A 26,406-nucleotide genomic window follows, 5' to 3' on the forward strand; every position below is an offset into this window, starting at 1 on the left:
AATAAATAATTTGTTAACTATCCCATTTTAAAAAGAACATATAATGTATTGTTTGTTTCAGGGTTACAGGTGTCTGAATCATCAGGCTTACACAATCCACAGCACTCACCGTAGCACATACACCCTCCCCAATGTCCATAACCCAACCATCCTATCCCTCCCCCACCACCCAAGCAACCCTCAGTTTGTTTCCTGGGATTAAGAGTCTCTTATGGTTTGTCTGCCTCCTTGGTCCCATCTTGTTTCATTTTTCCCTCCCTTCCCCCCATAACCCCCCCTACTTCCAAATTCCTCATATCAGAGAGATCATATAATTATCTTTCTCTGATTGATTTATTTCGCTTAGGATAATACCCTCTAGTTCCATCAACATCATTGCAAATGGCAAGATTTCAGGTTTTTATGATGGCTGCATAATATTCCATTGTAGTGCTCAACATCACTCGGCATCAGGAAAATACAAATCAAAACCACAGTGAGATACCACCTCATGCCAGTCAGAATGGCTAAAATGAACAAGTCAGGAAATGACAGGTGTTGACAAGGATGCAGAGAAAGGGGAACCCTCCTACACTGTTGGTGGGAATGCAAGCTGGTGAAGCTGCTCTGGGAAACAGCATGGAGAGTCCTCAAAAAGTTAAAAATAGAGCTACCTATGACCCAGCAATTGCACTACTGGGTATTTACCCCAAAGATACAAATGCAGTGAGCCTAAGGGGCACATGCACCCCAATGTTTTTAGCAGCAATGCCCACAATAGCCAAACTATGGAAAGAGCCTAGATGTCCATCAACAGATGAACAGATAAAGAAGATGTGGTATACATATATATAAATGGAATACTATGCACCCATTGAAAAATGAAATCTTGCCATTTGCAATGACATGGATTAAACTAGAGGGTACTGTGCTAAGCAAAATAAATCAATCAGAGAAAGACAATTATCATAGGATACCACTGATGTGAGGAATTTGAGAAACAAAAAGGATCATAGGAGAAGGGAGGGAAAATGAAATAAGACAAAACCAGAGGGAAACAAACCATAACAGATTCTTAATCTCAGGAAACAGACTGAGGGTTGCTGGTGTGGAGGGAGGTAGGAGGGTTGGGGTGGCTGGGTGATGGACATTGGGGAGGGCATGTGCTATGGTTAGTGCTGTGACTTGTGTAAGACTGATGAATCACAAACCTGCACCCCTGAAACAAATAATATATTGTATGTTAATAAAAAATGAAATTTAAAAATTAAAATAAATTAGTGCATCCTTTTCTAGTAATTTTTTTCAATCCCCTCTCTGCCTTTAAAAACCTTCCCTAGGAAGGCAGCTCAAAGGGGCCCCCCTCTTTTTGCTAAATCAGCTGTTTCCTATTTCATGAATTATTCAATGAAGCCAATGGGATTGGGATTTTTTTAATTATTTGGTCGAATTTTTTTGAAGATTTTATCTATTTATTTGACAGAGAGAGAGACAGTGAGAGCGGGAACACAAGGGAAGGGCATGTAAGAAGGAGAGACAGGCTCCCCGCTGAGCAGGGAGCCCAGTGCGGGCTCAATCCCAGGACCCTGGGATCGTGACCTGAGCCAAAGGCAGATGCTTAACAGCTGAGCCACCCAGGTGCCCCTGGTTGCATTTTTATTAACAAATTACATCGTTTTTTTTTTTTAAATAGACCTCTCCCGTAAGAATTCCAAATAATAGATGTAGATACTCAACCATTCAAGGAAATGGAACTAACTCCCCTCTCCTAAAGTCTGGGCTCAGAGCAGTATCTTCCTGCTCATGGGAAAGAGTATCTTCATGGTGGGGAAGCCTGACCAACACTGCTTCAGCCAGGTGACCATTAACACGGACAGTGATAAGTGTTCCTTTGTTATAAAGTAATGACAAAGCACTTTACCTCCCTGATCTGCCTCCTCAAAACCCATAACCCCAGTCTAATCATGAGGAAACCGGGTAAATCCCAATGTGGGACTTTCTACAAAATGCCTGAAAAGTCCTCCTCAACACTGCCAAGGTCATTAAAACAAAGCAAGTCTGAGAAAGTGTTGCCGCCAAGAAGAGCCTACAGAGACATGATGGGCACATGTCATGCGCTGCCCTAATGGGATCCTGAAGCAAGAAAGGTAGAACAGAGGGAACCTGAATAAAGTACGGACTTTAGCTAAAAATAACACATTAATATTTGTTAATTAATTGTAACACTTTTGTAGAAAACTAGAAAAATAAGAGAAATTGGGGACACCTGGTTGGTTCAGTCAGTTAAACATCTGCCTTCAGCTCTGGTCATGATCCCAGAGTCCTGGGACTGAGCCCCACATCAGGCTCTCTGCTCAGCATGGAGCCTGCTTCCCCCTCTCTCTCTCTGGCTGCCTCTCTGCCTACTTGTGATCTGTCTCTCTGTCAAATAAATAAATAAAATCTTTAAAAAAAGAAAAAAGAAACCCGTGGGGAGATAGGGGTGAGGCGCCTGCCACGCCAGGCTCCTGGCTCCTCTAAGCGCTTAGGGCAGCCAGGCCTCGTCCAGGGCCCTGTAGTTGCTGTAGTTTACTGTAATCGTCACACAATCCTGCAAACCAAATATGGTCAGTCCCAGGTCCTCCTCAGGTGAACAAGATGAGGCTCAGAGAGGCTAGCTGACTTGCCTGAAGCCACACGTCTCCCATATGGCAAAGCTAGATTCCTGCCTAGGTGGGGCTCCTGTCCTTGCGGCTTTCCTAGCCAGAGCCTTCGACCTGCGGACTCGCCCTTTGGCTCAGCCACAGGCCGCTACTCCATCTCACTCACTCCCCCAGTGACCTCATTCAGCCTGGTAGCTTCAAAAGCTTTTATATCCCGATGACTCCCAGATTCGTCCCTACAGACGGTACTTCCCCCAAATTCCAGTCTCATATACAAATGCCTGCTCAACATTTCTACTGAGTGTCCAATAGGCTTCCTGAGTATAACATACCCAAACCTCAGCTCCTGATGCTTCCTATCAGCCAGCTTTCCCGGGCCTCCCAAGCTCAGGAGATGAAACCGTTGTCTTCCTGGTAGTTCAGGCCAAAACTCTTATGTCACGCCCTTCACCCAGCTTCTCCGCACAATGTGTGGCTCCACCTGGACACTGGCTCCAGAACGTGACTCCTTCTCATGAGCCCCATTGTTAAGGTTACTGGTGGGAGAGTCTGGGTTGTGTGAATGGAGGTTTTGGTTCTTGGATCCCCCAGGAAAATTTTACCTGAGGATCCACGCTCAAATAAAGACAGCCAGAAGGAAGGGAACAAGAACAACGCAGTTTATTAAAGACAGAACACTCTCCGGGGCACTGGGGGGCTCAGTGCGCGAAGCATCTGCCTTCGGCTCTGATCATGATCCCAAGGTCCTGGGATCGAGGCCCTCATTGGGCTCCCTGCTCAGCGGGGAGTCTGCTTCTCCCTTTCCCTCTCCCTCTCCCTCGGTGCTCTTCCCCTCTCTCTCTCTCTCATTCTCTCTCTCAAAGAAATAAATAAAATCTTTTAAAAAAGAAAAAAGGCCAGACACTCTCAAGAAGGGAGGGTGGGCAGCAGAGAGATGGCAACCACAGCGGGTTAGGGATGTCTTGTCTTTGTAGGTTTACAGAGGTTACAGGTCATAGCCAGGGCAGCCTCTGACTGAGGTTGTTTCCAATCACCCAAGGGAATCCTACTGGTTGGGAGGGGGAGTTTTTGGCCCTACAGGTCCTTGCTGGGGCTGTCAGGGCTATCTTTCCCCATGGGGGAGGTAGAAACCGCAATGTAAATATATTGTAATGAAGCTATAGGCTACCCTGGGGCAAAGGCTGAAGAGGCGAGTGCACGTCTGCATCTGCACCGTGGCTCTTGGCCTGTCAGAACCCCAGGGGTGTTGGAAGCCACAAAGTCAGGATGTCGTGCCCTCAGTCTTCTAATGTCTCACCTTCTTATACCACCTGTGCCTCCAACTCTTGTCTATCGAACTGCCTGCTCATCACTACTACCTGGCCAAAACCAGTTTCACCTCTCACCTCGCTGGTGGCACTGATTTTAATCATGAGAATTATTAAATTGTGCAAGGATGTCTCTCTACTAGGCACTACTCTTAAAAATTCCCCTTCATTAACTCTGTACAAATAAAATTCAGCTGAGTAAATTTGAAGACCTAATTGGCTATATTAAATGATTTGTGAGCCAGGCAGCATCCCATCTAGCAAACAGAGAAGAGTTTCCCTGAGTTAAACATAGGAAAGGATTTTAAAGGCAGAGAATGAGAAGGAAAAAGGAAATTATTCGCAAAGAATCCTTTAGTTTAGGCAAGGTCACACGCCTAAGGGGAACAGAAGACATCTATCGGTTTCCTAATACTCACCAACCATGCTGACTGGTTAAAGGTGACATTCCTGGGGACTTGAAACTGCAGTTACACTAGATAATAAGTCTTGGTTTACTGACTTGGGGCCTGGGTGGATACTATTATTATACTCAGTTTTAAATGGGGAGACTGAGGCACAGAGGTGTTCACTGACTTGCCCAAGGTCATGCAGAGAGGTCTTGTTAAATAACAAAAATTCAACAGAATAAATTGTAAAGCTGTATTGCCTTTCTTAAATGACTCGTGAATGGATTTTCATTCCATTTAGCAAATAGAGGGGCAGACAAAATGGGAGGTTTTTATAGAAGGAAGGTGGCCCAAGAAACTTATCAGCAAAAGCAACAGATTGTTCCAGGACACTTTCCCTTGGGGAAAAAGCAAAGGTATCATGCAGATTACCTGGTCTTTCTTCAGAGGATGGAGAGGGCCCACCTGGCTGACTCAGGGATGCCCGTGAAAACCCCTGACTGATGGGCTGAGACTCCATTTCTGGGGGAGGCTGGATCTGCAATTAGATTCGGTGCCCAGGGGCGCCTGGGTGGCTCGATCATTAAACATCTGCCTTCCGCTCAGGTCATGATTTCAGGATTCTGGAATCGAGTCCCTCATGGGGCTCTCTGCTCAGCAGGAGCCTGCTTCTCCCTCTCCCGCTCCCCCTGCTTGTGTTCCCGCTCTCACTGTGTCTCTCTCTGTCAAATAGATAAATAAAATCTTTTCTTTTATTAATTAGATTAAGTCCCCAGCCTCAACTGTGTCTAAGCGACCCTTGAGGCCAGTAGTTTTCTTTTTAACTGGTTCTTACCGGGTTGCCCCTCTATAGGCCATTTTACACACAATAACCAGAGTCGTTCAGTTAGAGCGACATCACATTTAGGACGCAGCGGGTCACCTGTCTGTTATTGGGCTCCGGGGCTGCCTATGCAGCCTAGTGCGCAGCTGGTGCTCAAATGCCGCTGAAGCAATGAATGGGATGGTGCGCGCGGGCTCTCCGTGCGGTGGTGTCCAAGGAGAGCGGGCGACGCGTCACTTAGGTGATGGGCACCTCACGTAAACGCCCCACAGCTGAAGGCGCACAGAGAATGAGGCCCCTGCCAAGGGCGCCCGGCCCACCCTGAGAGGGAGGGAATCCAAAGACACGCCCCCCCTCCCCGGCCAGGCGAAGAAGGCGGAAATGTGTTTCGCCAGCGGGTACCCTGCTGACAAAAGCCAAACAGCCAACAAGTGGGAGCCCGACTTGGCTCCCCAACGCTGTGCAAAGAAGGCGGAGCGGCACTGACTACAACTCCCAGAAGGCTCGGCGCAGCCTCGGAAAGGACTTGCACGACGCAGGAGGCGCGACGCGTTCTGGGATTTGTAGTCCGGGGGCCAGCAGGTCCGAGCGACTCCTGGGACAAAAGAAGCGGCTTCTCCTCCTCGGGTGGGTCCCCCCAGCTTGCAGAGCTGGTCCCCGGGATGGTGGAGGGCCGCGGGCTGCGGGAGAGGCGGCCCACAGATAGTCCCCGGGCTCCCTGCTCGCCTGCTCGCCTGCTCTGCTCGCCCTGAAGACAGAGGGGAGCCCGCCCTCCGGAAGCCGGCCCTGCGCGGAGGCGGAGTGACCGACGCCGAAGAGACCAGAAGGCGGGCAGGGGGCGGTCCTCGCGGGGGCGGGGACGGGGCGGGACAGGGCGGGACGGGGACGGGGCGGGGCGGGGACGGGGGCTTGGCGGGGAAGGGGGCGGGGCAGGGGCGGGCCCCTCTCGGCCGCGGGGGGAGGAGGGGAGGGGGCGGGGGGTGGAGGGGAGGGGGCGGGCGGAGAGGCGGACGCGGCTACGAAGACAGAGGCGCCGAGAGACCCCGAAGTGACCCGCGGGCGGACGAGTCAAGGACGCGCTGCGGCTGGGGCCAAAGCAGAGGGGCCCAGGGGGACACAGCGGAGTCGGGTTCCGACCGAGGGGCCCAGGGGGACACAGCGGGGTCGGATTCCCACGGAGGGGCCCAGGGGGACACAGCGGGGTCGGTTTCCGACCGAGGGGTGTAGGGTGCGGCGAAAGGGAGCAGTTAGCGGGAAGGCCTGAAGTCGGCCTCGGGCAGGCTCGGTCCCGGGCCGCCGAGGTGTGGAACAGACCCGGTGTGGGAACCGAGGGTTCAGAATGGGTTTCAGGCTGTACTTGGAAGCAAGTCGTTCCTTTGGGCGGAGGATCCTGGGCGAGAGGTGGGCAGGCAGGTCATCAGCGAGGGCAACTGGACTCAGTCCTTTCGTGGACCTCAGGGAGCTGGAAAAAGGCCTCCGACTGGCACCCGGGCACGGAGGGTGACCCGCTCCCCTCTCTGTGAGGAGGCGGTTCCCAGGGCACGGATTCTGGCACTTGGACAGGCGCAGTCCGGTGGCCAGAGAAAGCCCTGGGTGCAGAGCCGCGGCTCACGCAGGCAGCGGGAGGCGGGCGTGGAGGAGAGGCGGGCGGGGTGTGCGCGGAGAGCTGGGCGCGCAGGCATAGTCCGTGCGTGGGGGCGCGGGGGAGGCCCGTGGGGAGCCGGCGGCGCGTGTGCGACCCCGGGGATCAGTGCAGTCAGGGTGGACGGCGGAGAGGTTCTCCTCCACAGGAGGAAGAAGAATGAGGAAAAGACACGGAGAAGCCAGGACCAGGGAGACGGGAGGAAAACCCGGAGCCGGTGGCGTCCTGGACACCCAGTGTGAAGCAGTGACCAAGAAGGTGCCGGCTCTGCGGTTTGTGTGCCGTTTGCCCTGCGGTGGTCGGTGACGACCTTACCGTCGGGGCTCTGGGGGACTGGGGGGAAGCCCGACTGGAGGAGGTTCGTTCTTCTTTCTTGTAGTAGCTGCTCTCGTTAAAATCACACTGGTAGTCTAAACATTGACTTTTGAATGTAGAGAGCTGCTGACCAGGAGAGCTGGTTCATTTTAAAATGTTCATTTTCATAAGAAGGGCTAAAAGGCTCCTCCAGGCCCTCCGGCGGCCCAGATTCGCAGTCTCAGTCTCCGTGGCTTGACCTCACCTGCCCTCTCTTCTGTGTCAGATGCCTTTTCAAAGGACACCACGTGAGTCTCTGCCTCACGACCAAGGCCTCAGAGGCCACATCTGGAGGTCAGGAAGGGGAACAGGGACAAGTGTTGGCCTCAGGTTCCTGAGCTGTGTGCCCAATTAGTTGCTGCCTTTGTGGCAGGACAAACAAGGTCCCCAAGTCTTCTGGGCAGAGCAGGGAGGGGCTCGGAACATTTTCCTATGAAAAGAAATTACCCCAGACTGCCATGGCCAACTGTACCTGGGCCTACAAAGAGCACTGTCCACTCTCGCAGGCCCAGAATCTCTGGAAAGGGTCCCAGGGAAGAGCTGCACTTGGAAAACCCCTTTCTTCCCTCCAAGTGTGTGGGGAAGAGTCTATGTGAAAGGGGAGTCTGCACAGGCAACCGAGGATGGGTAGGGTTAGGGGTTAGAGGTTGGGGTTGGGGCTGGGGGTTAGAGGTTAGGGGTTAGTGTTAGGGTTAGAGGCTAGGCTTAGGGATGAGAGGGTTAGGGTTAGGGTGATGGGGGCATGGGCACATGTGGGGGAGCAGTATATACTGTGTGTGTAACCTGTGGGTAGGGTAGGGTCCGTGTGGACTGAGTGTTATGGGGCAAGGGTGTCTGGGCGGGAGAAGGGTTACCTGTATGTGTGCGAAGAGATACCACGTATGTTCGGCCATATATAAGAACGTGTCTGTGTGCGAGGTCGTGACGGGGTCAGCATGCAGTGCTGTGGCTGGGCAGGTAATTTTATTGACTAAGAATGTCAGTGTGGAGGTGTCCTCCTGTGGCTGGGGGGAGAGCTCAGTCTTTGCATGCTCCCCTGGGCTGAGGGACTGCCCATGTGCGCTGGGCACGGAGCATTCTGCGTTCCATCCTTGAGGAGCAGGGTCTTGGGGTGGCTGTAATACCTGGTTAACCAGCAGCCCCAAGAAAGTGACTTGATAGCTGGGGTGCCGTGGGGAGCAGACAGGAGGAGCACTGGGGGTTTCCCTGGCCCGGAGTCCTAAGCTGCAGCTGGGCGAGGCCTCGGGGGCTCCTGCAGACAGGCCTTGTGCTCACCCTCAGGGTCTCATCCGAGCTGACGGAGGCTGCCTGGGCCTGGTGAGCTGCTTGCCCACCTGCACTACCGCACTCTCCTGCACTTCAGTAGAAGTGAGTGGGCCGCCCAGAGGGGAGAGGAGTGAGTTCCTGAGAGCCAGTCAGTGGCGACCCCTTCTCACCTGAGTCTGGGAAATCAGTCAGGGCTCCCCCTTTGAAAGGCACAGCTGGTTTTCAGACCACAGCATCGCATGTGGCGGGCTCTAGGTTTTTATGGGTGACTTAGTGTCACTCCTTGTTTTCATCTGGCCGGTGCCATCACAGATACCGCAGATGACGTGGCTTCAAAACAAATTATTTTCTCACAGTTCTAGAGGCTAGGAGTCCATTTCTGTTATTCAAGTCACCCAGCTATTCAAACACCCCAGTGTTTGCTTGTGGCAGCCCAAGCCATTAGACAGTGAACACTGGCTAACCAAGAGAGTCAGTTTAACCTTTGGGCCTCAGAGCAGTGGAGAGTCTCCAGCCCCACTGTGAGACTCCAAGTCCCCGTCTCAAGCAGATTCAGCAGGGATGCTGTCTAGACGGCAGTCCTGCCTGTAGGGGATGAGAGGTAGGAGGACAAGTGGCCCCTGCAGAGAGGCTGGTCCCGGTTGGTGGGGCAGCTCCTTTTGGGACAGGCCAACCCTGGGTGTCTCCAGCCTCCAGATATACAGCTGGAGATGGAGCTTCAGGAAGGCCAGTGGGGGAGGGGTCAGTAAAGCGCCACCGTGTGGGCTGTGCAGCACTGTGTCCTGAGGAGCACCCCTCCACGGACTCGTCTGCAGAAGTCCTACCGCATTTGCCCACAGGTCCACCTCTGCCTGTCAAGTCCATCGGCACATGGGACACTCGTTGAAAAGCAAGGGGCTCTAACTTGGAGAGAAAGGAGGGAGCAAGAGACAAGACCCACGTGGGGTGTGACCCTCTGGCCACAGTCCCCCACCCCGGTAGAATAAGTACGGCCATGATTTGGTGAGGCTGTAGCATCCACTCTCTGGAAAAGCAGACTGATGTCCTGCCGGCCCCAGCAGATGAGCAGGGGTACCTCGTCTGTTTTCAACAGAAACCAGGTAAAGCCACTCCTTTCTAATGCCCCTGAGTCCCAAGCCCCCTTCTCCTCCCCTGGGCCCCCAACACACCCCAGGTCAAAGTTCCTAAGGCCCCCTCATTTTCTTCCCAACAGCCCTCCTGGAAGTGAGTCATTGAGAGACAGGGAAGGAGGAGGGGTTGAAAGTGGAAGGAGAGTGTAACGCCCCCACCAGACTACGTCCGGGCAAGAGGACACCAGGTGCTAACTGCTCGGACACAAGCAGATACAGCGTGGCTCAGGCAAGCTGAGAAAAAGCACAGGTAAGGAAGAGCCCAGGTGAAGAGGGTACCATGGCCGTGGGGCATGCCACAGCTGGGACGGCTGAGGACATGGCTGGGACATCTGGGAACGTGGCTGGCTTTGGGCATTCCCACCTCCGCAGTGCAGTGTCGGAGATGAGGCCTCAGTGGGCACCACAGTGGCTTTGGGGGCACGGTTGCAGTTTAAACACTTCACCTGGATAAGGAAGAGAATGTAATTTTTTCCAAAGGAGGAAAGGTGAGTTTGGTGGCAGGGGAGCCTAGGGAGAGCAGAGAGGAGACGTAGAAACAGTGGGAGAGTGGCCTGGCATTTACACAGCATGCAATAGTCTCGGAGGAGCTACTTTGTGGAAGCTTTGAGAGGTCTGGGCACAAGCAGGGGACTTCGGTTCTAGGGGATGTAAGCCCCTCGTGACTCTGTCCCTGATCAGAAGAGCCGAGGCAGCCATCAGGCCTGCCACGCTATCAAGACACTGATGGAAATGTGAATTAGAGAGGAGCCCCAGGGACATCTGAGAGCTTGCAGTGTGTGGGCCTCAGCTGGTGTAGACCCCCTGCCTGCTTACTTCCTCTATAAGGACAATCTTATCTCTACCTTCAGTATTTCAGTATAACTGACTTCTTCTGGTGGCTATTGTATCCAGGATTGGGAGAGTTGAATGCCTGCAGCCTGCTTTATGCATCCCTCTTCTGGACAAGTGGCTTCCATTCCCTCACCTCTCATACCTCTCATCACTGTAGTCAGGGTCTGGTGGGGTGACTAGCAGCCTTCATGCAGCCACTCCCAGACAGTCCTCCTCCCTGACTTCTGGGCAAGGGTCCCAACCTTTGCTGACTACACAATCCTTGTCAGATCTTCCAAATGTCCCTCTGGCTTCCCTCCTCTGCCCAGGGGCCACTGCCCCCACAGGGAAAAGTTTCCTGGCTACCTTCAGAGCTTTGAAAACACACACACACACACACACACACACACACACCACCGGAGAGTGCACGCATGGCTTCAACCACTTGTGGCTTCAGTTTGCTCATACCCACCCCCCAAATATGCATCTATACACCAGACTCATGTTCTAAACTCCAAACATACATATTCAAACTGCCCACTCAACACCTCTGCTTGGGTGCCCCACAGAAACAGAATGGACACTTTTAGTGCACATCCTCTCCCTGTAATAAACTGTAACTGTGAGCATAGCAGCTCCTCTCAGTCTGTGAGGGCTTCCAGCAAATCCTTGAACCTGGGGGTGTTCTTGGGCCCCAAGGAGCAGTTTCAAGCCACACTGTGCACTTGCACCTTCCCTACTCAAGCCCATCCCCCCTCACCGGGTCCAGTGAAATGCTCCCCCCGCCGTCTCTCGCTCTCTCTGCTCTAGCCGTACCAACTTTCTCTGTCCCTGAAACGTGCCAACCTCCTTCCACCTTCGAATGGCTGACTCTTCATCATCAAACTCGAACTCAAACGTCACTTCCTCACAAAGCCTTCCTGACCTTACAACCCAAATCATCCCACCTCCCAGGCCCTCTTTCTGTCAAGCCATGGGTCAGGGTTAAGGTCTCATCTGAAGGCTTGACCTGAAGAACTTACCTTCCAAGCTCAGTCTCGTGGCTGTGGTCAGGTCTGGTCCCTTGTCACATGGGCCTCTTCATGGGGTTGCCTCGCAACATGGTAACCAGCTTGCTCAGGGTCAGCGTGAGGCCAAGGTGGAAGCCTTTTTTTTTTTTAAACTGAGGCATAGTTGACATAAAACACTATTTTAGTTTCAGGCATACAATGTAATGATTTGATATTTGTGTGTTTTGTGAAATGATCACCACAACTCTAGTTAACACCTGTCACCATATATAGTTACAATTTTTTCTTGTGATGAGAGCTTTTAAGATCTACTCTCTTAAATCGACTCTGTCAAATATCCAATACTGTCTTATTAGCTATAGCTGATACACGCCGTATATTACATCCCCATGACTTACTTTTTTTATAACTGCAGATTTGTGCCTTTTGACACCCTGCACTCATTTCGCCTCCCCCACCCTCCACCTCTGGTAACCACACTAATCTGTTCTCTGTATCTATGAGCTCAGGAGTTTTTTGTTTTGTTTTTGTTTTTAGATATCAAATATAAGTGAGATCATACAGTATTTGTCTTTCTTTGTTGGGCTTACTTCACTTGGCATAATTCCCTCAAGGCCCATCCATGTTGTTGCACATGGCAAGACTTCATCTGTTTCTGTGGCTGAGTAATAGCCACAATAGTGTGTGTGTGTGTGTGTGTGTGTGTGTGTAATATCCCACATCCTTCTTATCCATTTTTCTGTCTGAGGTTGTTTTCATGTCTTGACTCTTGTAAATAATGTTGCAATGAACATGGGGGGGGTGCGTATATTTTTTCAAATTCGTGTTTCTACTTTCTTTGGAGGAATACCCAGAAGTAGAATTTCTGGATCATGTTGTATTTCTATTTTTAACTTTTTGAGGAACCTCCGTACTTTTTTCCACAGTCAGTTGCACCATTTTGGATTCTCACAACACTGTACCAAGGTTCTCCTTTCTCTACATTCTAGTCGAGACTTGTCATGTATGAGGTCATATTTCATTTTGATTTGCACTTCCCTGATGATGAATGATGTTGAGCATCTTTTCATGTATCTGTTGGCCATCTGTATGTCTTCTTTGGAAAAATATGTTCAGATCCTCTCCCGTTTTTTTTTTCATTGATTGTTTGTGTTTGCTATTGATTTGCATGAGTTCTTCATATATTTTGGATATTAACCCCTTATCAGATATATGATTTGTAAATATTCTCTCTGACTCTGTAGGTTGTCTGTTCATTTTGCTGTTGGTTTCCTTTGCTGTGCAGGAGTTGTCCAGCTTATTTATTTTTGTCTTTGATCCCTTTGCTTCTGTCATCAAATTTTAAAAATCATCACCAACACCAAAGTGAAGGAGCTTTCTGTCTATAGTTTCTTCTTTCTTAATGGTATCAGGTCTTACATTCAAGTCTTTAATCCATACTTAGTTAATTTCTTTGTATGGTGGAAGAAAGTGGTCCAGGTTCATTCTTTGCATGTAGCTGTCCAGTTTTCCCAATACCATTTATTGCAGAGACTGTCCTTTCCCCATTGTATATTCTTGTCTCCTTCATAGTAAATTGATTGAGCATATATGCATCGATTTAATTCTGGGCTCTCTGTTCTCCTCTATTGATCTATGAGGCTATTTTCATTCCAGTATCATACTGTTTTGGTTACTATAGTTCTGCACTATAGTTTGAGATCAGGGAGCATGATTCCTCCAGGTTTTCCTATCTCAAGATTGCTTTGGCTATCTAGGGTCTTTTTTGGTCCCATACAAACTTTAGTGTTGTTTGCTCTATTTCTGTGGGAAAATATCACTGGTATTTTGATAGGAATTGCATGAATCTGTAGATTGCCTTGGGTAGTATGGACATTTTAACAATACTAACTCTTGGGGCACCTGAGTGGCTGTCAGTTAAGTGTCTGCCTTCAGCTCAGATCATGATCTCAGGTTCCTGCGATGGACCCCCGTGTCCAGCTCCCTGCTCAGTGGGGAGCCTGCTTCTCCCTCTCCCTCTGTCCCTTCCCCCATTCATGCTTGACAGCGCTCTCTCTCTTTCTCTCTATCAAATAAATAAATAAAATCTTTAAAAAAAAACAATATTAACTCTTCCAGTCCATAAGCACAGCATATCTCTCCATTTATTTACATCTTCTTCTATTTCTTTCATTACTGTCTTAGAGTTTTCACCTTCAAATCCAAAACCGTTTCCCTGAGCATGAAATTGTCTTTCCATTTGTTTGTGTCATCATCAATATCTTTCATCAGTGTTTTTACAGTTTTCAAAGTACAGATCTTTCACCTCCTTGGTTAAATTTATTCCTAGATATTTAATTCTTTTTGTATTTTATTCTTTTTGATAGAATTGTAAATGGGATTGTTTTCTTAGTTTCTCTTTCTGATACTTCATTATTAATGTACAGAAACGCAACAGATTTTTCACATTGATTTTATATCCTGCATCTTAGCTGAATTCATTATTAGTTATAACAGTTTTTTAGTGGGTTTTCTATATATAATGTGTCATCTGCAGATAGTGACAGTTTTACTTCTTCTTTCCAATTTGGATGCTTTTATTTGTTTTTACTGCCTAATTGTTCTGTATAGGACTTCCAATACTATGTTGAATAAAAGTGGTGAGAATGAGCATTCTTGTCTTGTTCATGATCTTAGAGGAAAAGCTTTCAGCTTTTCATTGTTGAGTGTGATGTTAGCTGTGGGCTTGTCATGTATGGCCTTCATTATGTTGACGTATGTTCCCTCTACACCCACTTTGTTGAGAGTTTTTTTTTTTTTTAAATCTTAAATGCATGTTGAAATTTGTCAAATGCTTTTTCTGTATCTATTAGAATGATCATATAATTTTTATTCTTCATTTTGTTAATATATCAATTGATTGATTTGTGAATATTGAGCCATCTATCATCCCTGGAATAAATCCTGCTTGCTCATGGTATATAATCCTTGATTATATAAGGATTACTGAATTCAGTCTGCTAACATTTTGTTTGGGATTTTTGCATCTATGTTCATCACAGAGTCTGCTTGTCCCTCTCCCTCTGTTCCTCCTCTCATTCTCATTCTCTCTCTCTCTCTCTCCCTCAAATAAATACAATCTTAAAAAAAAAGAAAAGTCTGGGGCGCCTGGGTGGCTCAGTGGGTTAAAGCCTCTGCCTTCAGCTCAGGTCATGATCTCAGGGTCCTGGGATCGAACCCCACATCAGGCTCTCTGCTCAACTGGAAGCCTGCTTCCTCCTCTCTCTCTCTCTCTGCCTGCCTCTCTGCCTACTTGTGATCTCTGTCAAATAAATAAATAAAATCTTTTTTTAAAAAAAAGTCTGTTTTGTCTGCTCTAAGTGTACTAGCCCAGCTTTCTTTTGGGTACCATTTGCATGGAACCCCCGTCCATCCCTTCACCTTCAGAGTGTGTGTGTCTGTGTGTGTCCTTATATCTAAAGGGAGTCTTGTAGGTAGCATATAGATGGGTCTTGTTTTTTATACATTTAGTCATGTTATGTCTTTTTTTTTTTTTAAAGATTTTATCTATTTATTTGACAGAGAGAGATCACAAGTAGGCAGAGAGGCAGGCAGAGAGAGAGAGGAGGAAGCAGGCTCCCTGCTGAGCAGAGAGCCCGATGCGGAACTCGATCCCAGGACCCTGAGATCATGACCCGAGCCAAAGGCAGCGGCTTAACCCACTGAGCCACCCAGGCGCCCCATGTTATGTCTTTAGATTGGAGAATTTAGTCCATTTATATATAAAGTAATTATTTGATAGGTGTGTCTTATTTCCAACTTATTGATTGTTTTTTGGCTGTTTTTGTAGTTTCTCTCTGTTCCTTTGTTCTCTTGCTCTCTTCCTTTGTTGTCTGATGAATTTCATTAGTGCTATGCTTAGATTCATTTCTCTTTATCTTTTGTGAACCTACTATAGGTTTCTGGGTTGTCATCACCATGAGGCTTACATATAATAGCTTATATTTTAACAGTCTTTTTTAACTTGATAATAACAAGTTTGAATGCATTCTAAAGTTCTACATTTGTAGGGGCACCTGTGTGACTCAGTCAGTTAAGCATCTGAGTCTTGGTTTTGGCTCAGGCATTGACCTCATGGGTCATGGGATCAAGCCACAAGTCAGGCTCTGTGCTCAGTAGGGAATCTGCTAGAAAGAGTCTCTCCCTCTGGACCTCTTCCCTCTCTCTCTCTCTCTCTCAATCTCTCTCTTTCTGTCTCTCTCTCTCTCTCTCTCAAATAAATACGTAAATCATTTTTTTCTTATATTTTATTTATTTGAAAGAGGGATCATGAAAGAGTATAAGCAGGGGAGCAGCAGAGGGAAAAGCAGGCTCCCCACTGAGCAGGGATCTCAATGCAGGGCTCAGTCCCAGGACCCCAGGATCATGACTTCAGCTGAAGGCAGACACTTAACCAACCAAGCCACCTAGGTGCCCCAATACATAAATCTTTTATTTTTTTTAAAGATTTTATTTATTCGGGGAACCTGGGTGGCTCAGTGGGTTAAAGCCTCTGCCTTCGGCTCAGGTCATGATCCTAGGGTCCTGGGATCGAGCCCCGCATCGGGTTCTCTGCTCCGCAGGGAGCCTGCTTCCTCCTCTCTCTCTGCCTGCCTCTCTGCCTACTTGTGATCTCTGTCAAATAAATAAATAAAATCTTTAAAAAAAAAAAAAGATTTTATTTATTCATTTGAGAGAGAGAGCATGAGAGGGGAGAAGGTCAGAGGGAGGAGCAGACTCCCCACAGAGCTGGGAGCCCAGTGCAGGACTCGATCCCAGGACTCCAGGATCATGACCTGAGCCAAAGACCTGAGCCACCAACTGAGCCACCCAGGCACCCCTACAGAAATCTTTTAAAAAAATAAATCTCTACATTTTAAGTCTCCCACATACAGAGTTTATGTTTTTGATGTCACATTTTACATCTTTTTATCTTCTGTGTCCCTTAACTAATTGTTGCAGTTACAGATGTTTTAATCACTTTTGTCTTATAAGTAATTGATCCACTATCTTTACTCTACGTTTCCAGTGAGATTTATACTTTCATATGTTTTCTTATTCATACTTAACATACTTTCTTCTGCGCTTCAGGAACTCCCTATAATGGTTCCTGTGAGGTCGATCTGATGGTGATGAACTCCTTTAGTTTCTGCTTGTCTGGGAAACTCTGTATCTCTCCTTCACTTCTGAGTGATAGCTTTTCCAGGCAGAGTATTCTGGGTTGGAAGTTTTTTTTTCAGCACTTTTAAGTAATTTTAAAAAAAATTTTTAAGTAACCTCTATGCCCAATATGGGGTTTGAACTCAAAACCCCAAGATCAAGAGTCGCATGTTTCACCAACTCAGCCAACCAGGCACCCCTTTAGTACTTTAAATATATCATGCCACTCTCTGCAGGTCTGGCAAGATTCTGCTGAAAAATCTGCTAATACTCTTGTGGGGGTTCCTTTATATATAACAAGTTGTTTTTCTCTTGATGCTTTTACTGTTCTCTCCTGTCATAACGTGTCCTGGTGATGATGTCTTTGAGTTCATCTCCTTAGAAGTCCGTTTGCTTCCTGGATCAGAATGTCTGTTTCCTTCCTCAGGTTAGGGACGTTTTCAGGCATTACTCCAGATAAATTTCCTGTTGCCTTGTCTCTCTCTCTCTCTCTTCTAGGAGCCATATAACATGTATGTTAGTGTACTTGATATTGTCCTTGAAGTCCCTCAAGCTATCTTTACTTTTTTTTCCTGCACTAATTTTTCCTTTGCTTCTCTGATTGGGTGAGTTCCACTGCCCTGTCTTTTTTTAATTTTCCTAGGAGAGGGAGGGGTAGGGACAGAGGGAGGGGAGAGAATCTTAAGCAGACTCCATGCCCATCCCAAGCCCAATGTGGGACTCATCTCATGACCCTGAGATCATGGTCTGAACCAAAATCAAGAGTTGGATACTTAATCAACTGAGCCACCCAGGTGCCCCACCACTGCCCTGTTTTAAATTCACTGACCCTTTCTTCTGCTTCATCCAGTCTGTCATTGAACCTCTCTAGTGTATTTTTCAGTTATTGTTCACTTCCAGACTTCTATTTGACAGTTTCTGTCTTTTTTGAGGTTCTCACTGTGTTCATCCTTTCTGCTTGCCAAAATATTTTCATGACTTCATCTCAGAAGTGATGCTCTTTCACTTCTGCCATTACGCAGAGCATGGCACCATGAGGGGGATACTAGGGCAGTTTAGAGGCTTTCCCAGGCTCTCATCTTCCTTCACGCTCTACTCTAAGTCCTGCCTCTGAGCTGCCCCTAGCATCTATCCACACTGGGCCCTTAGGAGCTGAGAATAAAGGAACACCCCACATCTATGCACTTCTGCTGCCATATGTTCATCTCCCTCCTCTAGACTGTTCTCCCCACTCCCACATACAGCTCTAGGGGCACCTGGGTGGCTCAGTCAGTTAAGCGTCCAACTTTTAGTTTTGGCTCAGGTCATGATCTCAGGGTTGTGAGATCAAGCCCCACATCAGGTTCCCAGCTCAGTATGGGTCTGCTTGTCCCTCTCCTTCTGCCCCGTCCTCCGCTCTCTTTCCCTCCCCGTGTGTGTGTGTGTGTGTGTGTGTGTGTGTGTGTGTGTCTCATAAATAAAAATAAAATCTTTAAAAAGAAAGAAAGAAAGATATTTCTAAAATGTTCTAAATGCCAAAGACCAGGTTGAATATGAGGCTTGTGCATGGGGAGATGGGAGAGTGTCCAAGCCAGAGAGGGATATTGCAAGCCCTCTCCCCTGCTGGTGAAGAAAGAAGTGACACTGGAGGGCGCACCAGCAAACCACAGACAGCATCCCCAGTGACCAAGCCCAAGAAAGAGCTTGGATCTGGGCTAGAAGGACCTGGAATTACGAGACCGATGCGGCTCTGGACAAAGCACCTGCAGCCCGAGTACCTCTGTCAGTGCAGTGTCCTTCCACGCCAGGAGAGTAACTGGATCACGCAAAGCCACCCGTGCTCATGGATGAACACCGTGCCAGCCTCACAGGATGGTGCAAGTCCCAGTGGCCCCAGACCCTGGTCTTACAGTTTTGTGATTGGAAAAAAGGCCTTCTACCCCTCACAGCCTCATCTGCCGTGTCATCAGACTCTTCTCGGCAGCCCCAGGAAGAGCAGCAGCAGGGTGTAGGGCCTACACTGGGCCACTACTTCTCTAGAGACAGAGCCTTGAAAAATGAGTGTGGAAACCCCTTCCCACCCTCAAACCTGTGAGGTCCAAAGAGGCCCCTGTTCCTGGAGTTGGGTAAGGCTCCAGGGCCACACGCTAGGCCTTCCCAACGCCCAAGAAACCAGGGCCCCCGGGGCACGGGGGGTGCTGGGCCCATGTGCCTGCTCACACCTGGCTTTCTTCCTCCGGTGCCCAGATGGCTGAGGGGCTGCCCGCTCCCACCCTCCTCACGCCTGTGTCCTGTCCCTAGATACCACAGGCACTTCCCTACTGTCCCTGAGAGGGTTTGGGTCCCTATCCGTGGTCCTGCTTTCCCAGGGTGGACACTGATGTGGGTCCTCCAGGAAGGAACACAGCGCAACCACGAGGGGGCGCTGCCCCTCCTTGAAATGCCTTCCAGCCCTCCTGGATTTCCCGCACAATAAACATGTGGAAATGAAGGTGAGCAGACAGGAAGCTGGGGGCATGGGGGGGGGGGCATTATAGCAATGGCCACGTTCCCAAAATTCTGGTCCTGTTCTAGGCCTCAAATTCACAAGAAGGGGCTCATGTTCCAGAAGGTATCTGCCTCTAGAAATTCGGTTCTGACATGGAATCCGAGCCCCCACTTCTGGGTTGGAGTTCTCTTGCCATGGTGTACATTGGCCACTTGAACTCATCCAGGGACCAGCCTAATTCCTAAGACTTAGAGGGACAGCAGGGAACAGAAGAAAAGGCACCTTTGGAATCAGCAAAATTTTCCCTGGTAAGAAGCTGAATGTCCCTGAGCAAGTCACCCACTTGCTCAGGGACGAGCAAGAAGAAGAAAGAAAGAAAAACAAGTGCTGGTGAGAATGTAAAACGGTGCAGCCAGAACAATCTAGTGGCTCCTCAGAAAGTTAAACAGAGAATTGCCATGTGACCCAGCAATTGCACTCCTGGCATAAACCCCCCAGAAAACCTGAGAACTGGTACTCAAATACATACACAAATGTTCACTATTCTCAATGGCCTAAATATGGAGACAACCCAAGTACCCAACAACTGATGAAAGGGTCAAGGAATTGTGGTGGACCCGCACAGCAGTGCGGAGGGAGGGAGGGGAGAGAGGGAGGAAGGTGCGCGAAGGGGACCAAAGGGGACATCAGTCCTGAGCAGGAGACAGGATCCTGTTACGTTTCCTCCACTGTGACTTTGGCCAAGCTCTTAGCCTCTCTGGACCTCTGTTTCCTTATCCAGAACCTGAGCAACACAGTGATTGTTGGCTTCATGGTTCGAAGGAACACCACCGTGCCTACCGCACTAATAATACTAGGAAAAATAGTCATCGTTATTGCTATGTCATTCCTGCTGTCCCTGTGATGTTGGGAGCAAGGACAGGAGAGCAGACATGGCTGCAGAGAACCTGGAGGGATGGGGTAGGGGCGTGTATGGGACCAAGGAAGGAGAGGTGGTCTCCTTAGTGACCGGGCGGATGGCACTGACCACAGATAGGGCCGGAGGACCGAGCTGGGCTGGTCCTGTACCTGCGGCTTGCTGAGGCTGCCCACCAGATCTCTGTCTGGGCAGCGTCATCAGGCCCCAGGGACACTCGGAGCTCCGAAGGCCAGACTCGGGCCCTCCCCCACGGCAGCTCCGCGCCGAGCCCTCAGCCTGAATCACCCGGGACCCGAGCTGCCAGTCCCCTGGCCCACAGCCCGACCCGGAGGGGGACGGAACGGGAAGGGTTAAGCCGCCGCGCGCCGGGTTGGGGGTTGGAAGGGGGAGCTGCCGCCGCTGGCGAGTCGTCGCGATTGGCTCGGCCGCAGGACCCGGGGGCAGCTGCGGGCGGACGGCCGCCCAGACTTCCCGGACGCGCCTGGCGCCTCCGCTGCGCCGCCGGCGGCCTCCGGGGACGCGCTGCCCGGCTGCCTGGGGACAGCTCTGCTCCAGCGCCAGCCCCCTCCCTCCGCCCAAGTCTCCCGCCCCGCTGCGGGGCGGCGGGGACTGTCTTTCTTGGTGCTTGTCAACCGCGGTGACAGCGAGGTTGTCAGCGCGCTCCAACGCGCCACTGGGAAGGGTGCCACCAGCCAGCCAATGTAGGGGCTCCTCCCCTCCGACTCCGGTAGGGCTGAATCGGTTTGTCCTGACGTCTAGGCATGGGGCAATCTGCCAGGTCCCACGAAGCTGGGCGTAGGAGCAGGCCCTTGGGCTGATCACTCCAAGGAAAAAGCCAGATCTGTATGCTTTTCCCCCTGCCTCTCCCCACACCGCCCCCCAACCCCCGCCTCCAGGAGCTTCTCATACCATACAAATAGGGGTGGACTTGTTCCCTGGGCACACTGCGCCTGCCAGCACCCTCCTGGGGAGCCCTCATCCACCCCCACCACGGCCAGAGACCTTGCTGTGGGGAGCAGGCCGGCAGGCTCCCCCACCACCACTGGCAGCCATTCAAGCTAGAATCCTAATGGGAGATGGAAGAGGCTCCAGAAAATCCAAAACTGGAGGCTCTAAATGTATGTGACAAGTGTTCATAGTCGGTTGTTATTTTTAAAAGTGTAGGTATGCTTGTGCTGGTGAGACGGACACTGTTGGAAAGGATATCAATTCGGAGAATTTCAGTGCAAATAGAAGACAAGGTTAAGACTAAAATGAGGAAGAGATTATGGACAAGTTTTCTCCACTTCCTCTGGACACTGCAGCCACGTGCCTGCACCACCCCCAGGAGAACCCTGTGGGCCTCAGCCCTGAGCAAGATTTGGGGGAAGGACGTCTGCACTTCCTTACTTGGGCCCTGCCCCTTTTCCTCATGAGGAGCCTGGACCTAGGCTTCATCCTCTGCCTCCCTGACCCCCCCCCCCACCTCTGCCAGCCACCCTGTGTTGGCTCCTCCTTCCTCACCCCCTCCAAGGCTGCTCTCCCTCTGTAAAAGGGCGAGACTCTCCCTCCAGCCCCCTCTCCAAGGGGAGGAGGCAGCGAGGCGATCACCTGTCCCTCATCTATCACCCTGAACTGTGCTTCACGATAAAATTACTCATCCTCAGCCAGTGATAAATGAAATCAGTCTGGAGGCAACCACACAGAGTGGGGGTGGGGGTGCCCCATTCAGGGTTTCTGGGCTCAGGCGAGGGAAACGCAGGTGAATTGTCTCTGTTAGCACGCAGCCTGGCGAGGACCAAGTTAGGAGATTTGTGTACCCTAATGTGTACTCTCGGTACAAAGACGTGTATGTGATTCGGTGTTTGTGTGTGCTGAGCCAGCCTGTCTGCCCTGCAGAGGGATGATGGTGGACGGGGGTGGGGGCCGAGCCCTGAAGCAGTTGGACTGCAGAGTCCAGGCAAGGCTGTAGAGAGAAGAGGCCGCATCCCCAGAGGAAGGGGCTGGAGGGATCAGAGAACTGTGGTGAGCCGAGGAATGGGGTGATGGGGTGGAAAGAAGGAGGGGCTGGGTGTCTATGAGCTTCGGCTGGTGCTGGAAGGAGGAAGCAGGCGGCTCCTGAGCACGGAGGCAGGGTGACCCCTGACTTGTCGCTGCAGGGACGCACCTCCAGCAGCTTCAGAAGTCAGAGGATCCCTTGCCCATACTAACTGGAGCCTCTGGACTTGGAGGTATCCAGAGGTCAGGCAACTCACAACCCCAGGCAACAGAATGATATCCAGCGTCTCCTCTGGATCCTTCCGGGTCCCCTGCTTTCTTCTGCTTGCAGCCCAGGAATCCATGAGAACCCCTTAGCTGATAACAAAAGGGTTAATTAATAATCAAAATGATGAGCTCAGGGGCAGGGCTTGGCCCAGAGCAGCTGTGGGCTCCTTTGCTAAAGCACAGAAGTCCAGAGGACCAGACCCCAAAGCTACTCTGTCACCTACCAGCTGTCGTCTGTAAAAGGCAGAAAGGGCACCTATCACACAGGTTTGTCTAAGAGCACTTGAGAGAATGCTTATGAACAGCCACCTCATTATGACACCGGCTTGCAAGGCCTCCTGAGCGCTGGCTAGCCCCTGGAGCAGAGGGGAGACCCCTCGGGGGCTCACAGTGTTCAGGTAGAAATAGCAGATTCCTGTGCAAGTCCGATCCAGAGCCAGAGTGCTGGAAATGCAGGAAGTATGCTCAGGAGTTCAAGGGACGATGGGCTCATTCGGAGCACAGAGACCGAGGGACGATGGGCTCATTCGGAGCACAGAGACCCAGGAAGCTTCAAAGAGGGAGCAGCGTTTGAGACTGGCGTGGAAGGTTGAGTGGAACTGGCCCGAGGGTACTGGTGTCAAAGTGCTGTTCTGGGATGTGGGTGGTCCAGCCTGCTTCCTTTCCCGACCCCCACACCGGGAAGAAAGGGCTGTGAGAACCGTTCACTTTTGTGCCTGGCACAGAGACAGACTTGGAGCTGATTGAGAAAACCAGTGTGTGTTCACCTTGCAGACAGCGGGGCCACGGAGTTCATGAGTTGAGAAATGACAGCTTGAACATTCTGGACAGTATGGGACAGGCCATTGGGGAAATAGCGGGACCCTGTGAGGGCTGCCCACGAGGCCACACTCAGGGGAGCAGGAGCAGGACAAGAAGGAGGGGTCTCGTCGGACAGACAGCTCAAGCTTGGGAGGACAATGCCCGGCAGAGGGTCTGTGGTGTCTGTGCCCGTTGGGCATTGAGCTTCCCATAGTCACTGCCTTTGAAAACAGTGCCTTGTGGGCACAGAGGTCACCTCTCAGGAGAAACACTGGCCTCTAAGCTCCCCGGGTGTCAGCGTGTGTGTTCATGACCGAGGCCGCTGTCCACACTGTCTACAGAGTAGCCACTTCCAGGCAATAAAACAAAGCCGGCATCTTTAAAGCTTCTCTCCACTCCCAGGGACTTTCCAAGATTGAATTTCCTTCCCTAGTGGCAGCACCTTAGGGCACTGGTGCTGGAAGCCCTCCCAGCTGAGGGATGGACCCCCGGTCCGCAGCCCGTCAGGGTCTCCCCGCAGTGGACTTCGCCCCCACTCCCAGCTCGTGCTGCTCCAGGCAGAGGTGCCCTTCTGCGGTTCATGGGCTGTGGCCTCTTTCCTCTTTCCCTGTCCTCCTGGTCCCCACAGCAAAACTACAATTGGCTGAAAGGTCCTAGAGGTGGACGCGACCAGTGGGTACCGGGCTGGGAGGGCTTCAGGGAGCTGTGTCTTTCAGGCTCCTGACCACGGAATCCTTTCTGACGCCTCTGCCCCGGGCTGGGGTTCAGGATGACCCAGACCTTCCCAGGCTGTGACGGGTCAGCAAGTGATGGGGCCAAGGGTCTGTTGTGCCGCAGGTTGCGTGGGCCATGGGGCTGGATCACGTAAGCAGTCCAAGCTCGCTCAGAGCCTCCCGTATGCAAGGCCTGCAGCAGGGGCGGGGCGCACCGGAGGCACACTCACGGGACGGATGTTTGGACGAGACGGAGCAGCCAAACATACCTGCCTCCCAGAACCAATGCAAACACCAGACAAAGTACAGAAAACATGGCCCTCAAAACACTGGGCACCGGGGGATGAAGAGGGGGAGTCCCTGAGAGGCCCCAGCTCACCTCCTGAGCGTTTCCAGCTGTGGTGCAGGGAGGGGACCCAGCAGGTCCCGGGGTCCCCACAAGGGCAGACATGGAGCTGGGATGCCTAGGCAGCCAAGGCAGCGAGTCCGCAGGAGGGAGCTCGGGAGAGGAGAGAGTCCTAGAGGTCTGCAGAGCGGGAGGAACGTGCCTGAAGCCCGGAAAACCACAGCGAGGGTCACGGCCAGTTCTGCCCAGAGCTCACACAGGGCTGTGGAGCCTGCTTGGTCCAGTGGTCAGTCTGGAAGACCTCACCTCACTGGGGCGGAGTACCAGTTGGGTCTTGCCACCATAGAAAGGGACAAAATTAGCCCTAAACCAAACGCTGCTCTGGTTCTCCCAGCAAAGCCTAAAAGCAAGACCTGAAGGAACCAAATTTCTTCCAAATGACTTCATGATGTCCAGAGCAAAGTACAAGAATGTTTTTGAAAATAGCACCCATCAAAGTTCACAATCCTAGTCACCCGATGAAAAAATCACCAGGCATGCAAGGAAGCAGGAAAATGCGACCCATGAGAAGGAAAATCGGTCCCTTGATGTTGACCCAGAAAGGACAGGATGGCAGGGTGAGAGCACGGAGCTTGAAGGGGCCACAACTGTCTCTGGGTGTCCAGGAAGCCAGAGGACAGGCTGACTGCGTTAAGTGGGGATCTTCTGGGGCTGCTAAGAAGAGGTCAGTTCTGGGAAGGGGTGGACTGCTTGGATGCAGAGCGAGGGGGGAGTCGGGCTCTGCCCCGGACCGGGCAGGGGGCTGGTTGAGCCCTCTGCCGCCCACCCCATGCAGACTTGGGAGGCCTGGCCCACGGCAGGTGCTGGGTGCATATTAATCGTCTTGTTTATTCTCCTTCCCATTTTACAGGTGGAGACTCCACAAGGCCACGGAGCCGAGAAGTGGCAGGCTCAGGGCCCTGCACAAGCAGCCTCGGGCTCTCCCCCACCCCCAGGTCGCACCACGCTGGTGGGGTGGAGGCTTAGGGGAGAGCCTGAGGAAGCAAGCCGATGAGCCAAGGAGGCGCATCCGAGCTCAGGTCCAGTACCGCTGGCCGGCAGGAGGCAGGTGGCCGTGCCCACCCCCCGACTCCTTCCACATCCTCCATGCAGGGCTTCCGCGGTCTGGAGCCCCCCACCCCAATTTCCCAACCTTACCTCGGCCTCCCCAGTGTGTGGGTAGAGACAGGGAAGCCCAGTGGACAGGCTGGGAGCCCTGCCTGAGGGCACCCATCTCAGTAATTACCGGAATTGCCGCAGTCCCCGCTGGGCTGCAGCACCCCTCTGCAGCCTTTGCCCTCAGCCCCCACCTCTGCACACCTCAGCAGCTCCAGCCCGGGGTGGAGGGACAGCCCGGGGGCACAGCACCGGCTCCCAGGTCCCCCAACAGGCCCCGCCCTGCTGCAGCCTGGGCCCCGGGGACCTCCAGCAGCACCAGCTAGACGCTCCTCCATGTCTGCCCACCGGACCAAGAGCCCAGGGCTGGACGCAGGAAAACCAGATGAGCCGGGGAGTGAGGGCCACGCCTGCAGGTGTGCACTCAGGGACAGGGGTCGCTCACCCACCCAGGAAGGCACGTTCACGCCCAGAGGAGTGGACACGAACCCAGATACGGCCCAGGGGGCTTAGGCCAAGGTGAGGGGCGGTGTGTGGGTCTCTCTTGTGTTCCTCATAACGACCACTGCCCTTTCTGAGCAAAAACGGCGCTCCGGGAGCCTGCAGTTGCTTGACCGACCTCCGCGCCTTGCAGAAGGGGAGGGTCTGAGGCTCAGAGAACAAGGCTGAAAGCTCGCCTAGCTCCAGAATTGGCCTCCGGGCCAGCGGCAGCCCCTAAGCCTGCACCAGAGGTCCAGGGTCCTGCCAGGGAGGGGCTGGGGCCAGGTGCAAAGAGCGTCCTCACCCGGAGTCTCCACAACAAACAGCCGCTGAGAGTCAGGCCGAGGCAGGCGGTGGGACCGCTGCTGGCTCCTTCCAGGCCCCTGGCAGCATGAGCGATGGCAGGCTGAGCGATAAGAAACTAATAATTTATGTTTCCAGCTCCCGCGGCCGCGGCGCCAAGGGAAGGCTGGGCCACAGCCGCCTCCTCACACCGAGCGGCCGTGATCCTTTATTGCACAAATTATTAACGACCAAAGAATGAATGACTCTATAATCAGATCAGGGCTGCCAGCACTTTTCATTTCGTTTATTTGTATAAATTCTCAAGTCGGGGCCTAGCCTGAGCTCAGAAAGCCAGTCTCATGCTGGACGGGTGCTCGGGCATCCACCTGGACAGAGCACACCCCGCCCGCCCCCTCACCCAGGACTCCACCGGGGGCTGAAGACAGATGGTGCCGAGGAGGGG

The 26,406-nt window shown here is 51.7% G+C and overlaps 1 long non-coding RNA gene across 1 annotated transcript; it reads left to right on the forward strand.

Annotated features, from left to right (window-relative positions):
• Positions 1-9,140: 9,140 nt before the first annotated feature.
• LOC132001621 (uncharacterized) lies at positions 9,141-25,499 on the forward strand. The gene is made up of 3 exons (XR_009399641.1): positions 9,141-9,502; positions 9,616-9,782; positions 24,934-25,499. It is a non-coding gene; the product is annotated as an uncharacterized LOC132001621 (long non-coding RNA).
• Positions 25,500-26,406: the final 907 nt, after the last annotated feature.

Source organism: Mustela nigripes, chromosome 14, assembly GCF_022355385.1.
Source record: "Mustela nigripes isolate SB6536 chromosome 14, MUSNIG.SB6536, whole genome shotgun sequence".
In the NCBI taxonomy this organism is placed as follows: Eukaryota; Metazoa; Chordata; class Mammalia; order Carnivora; family Mustelidae; genus Mustela; species Mustela nigripes.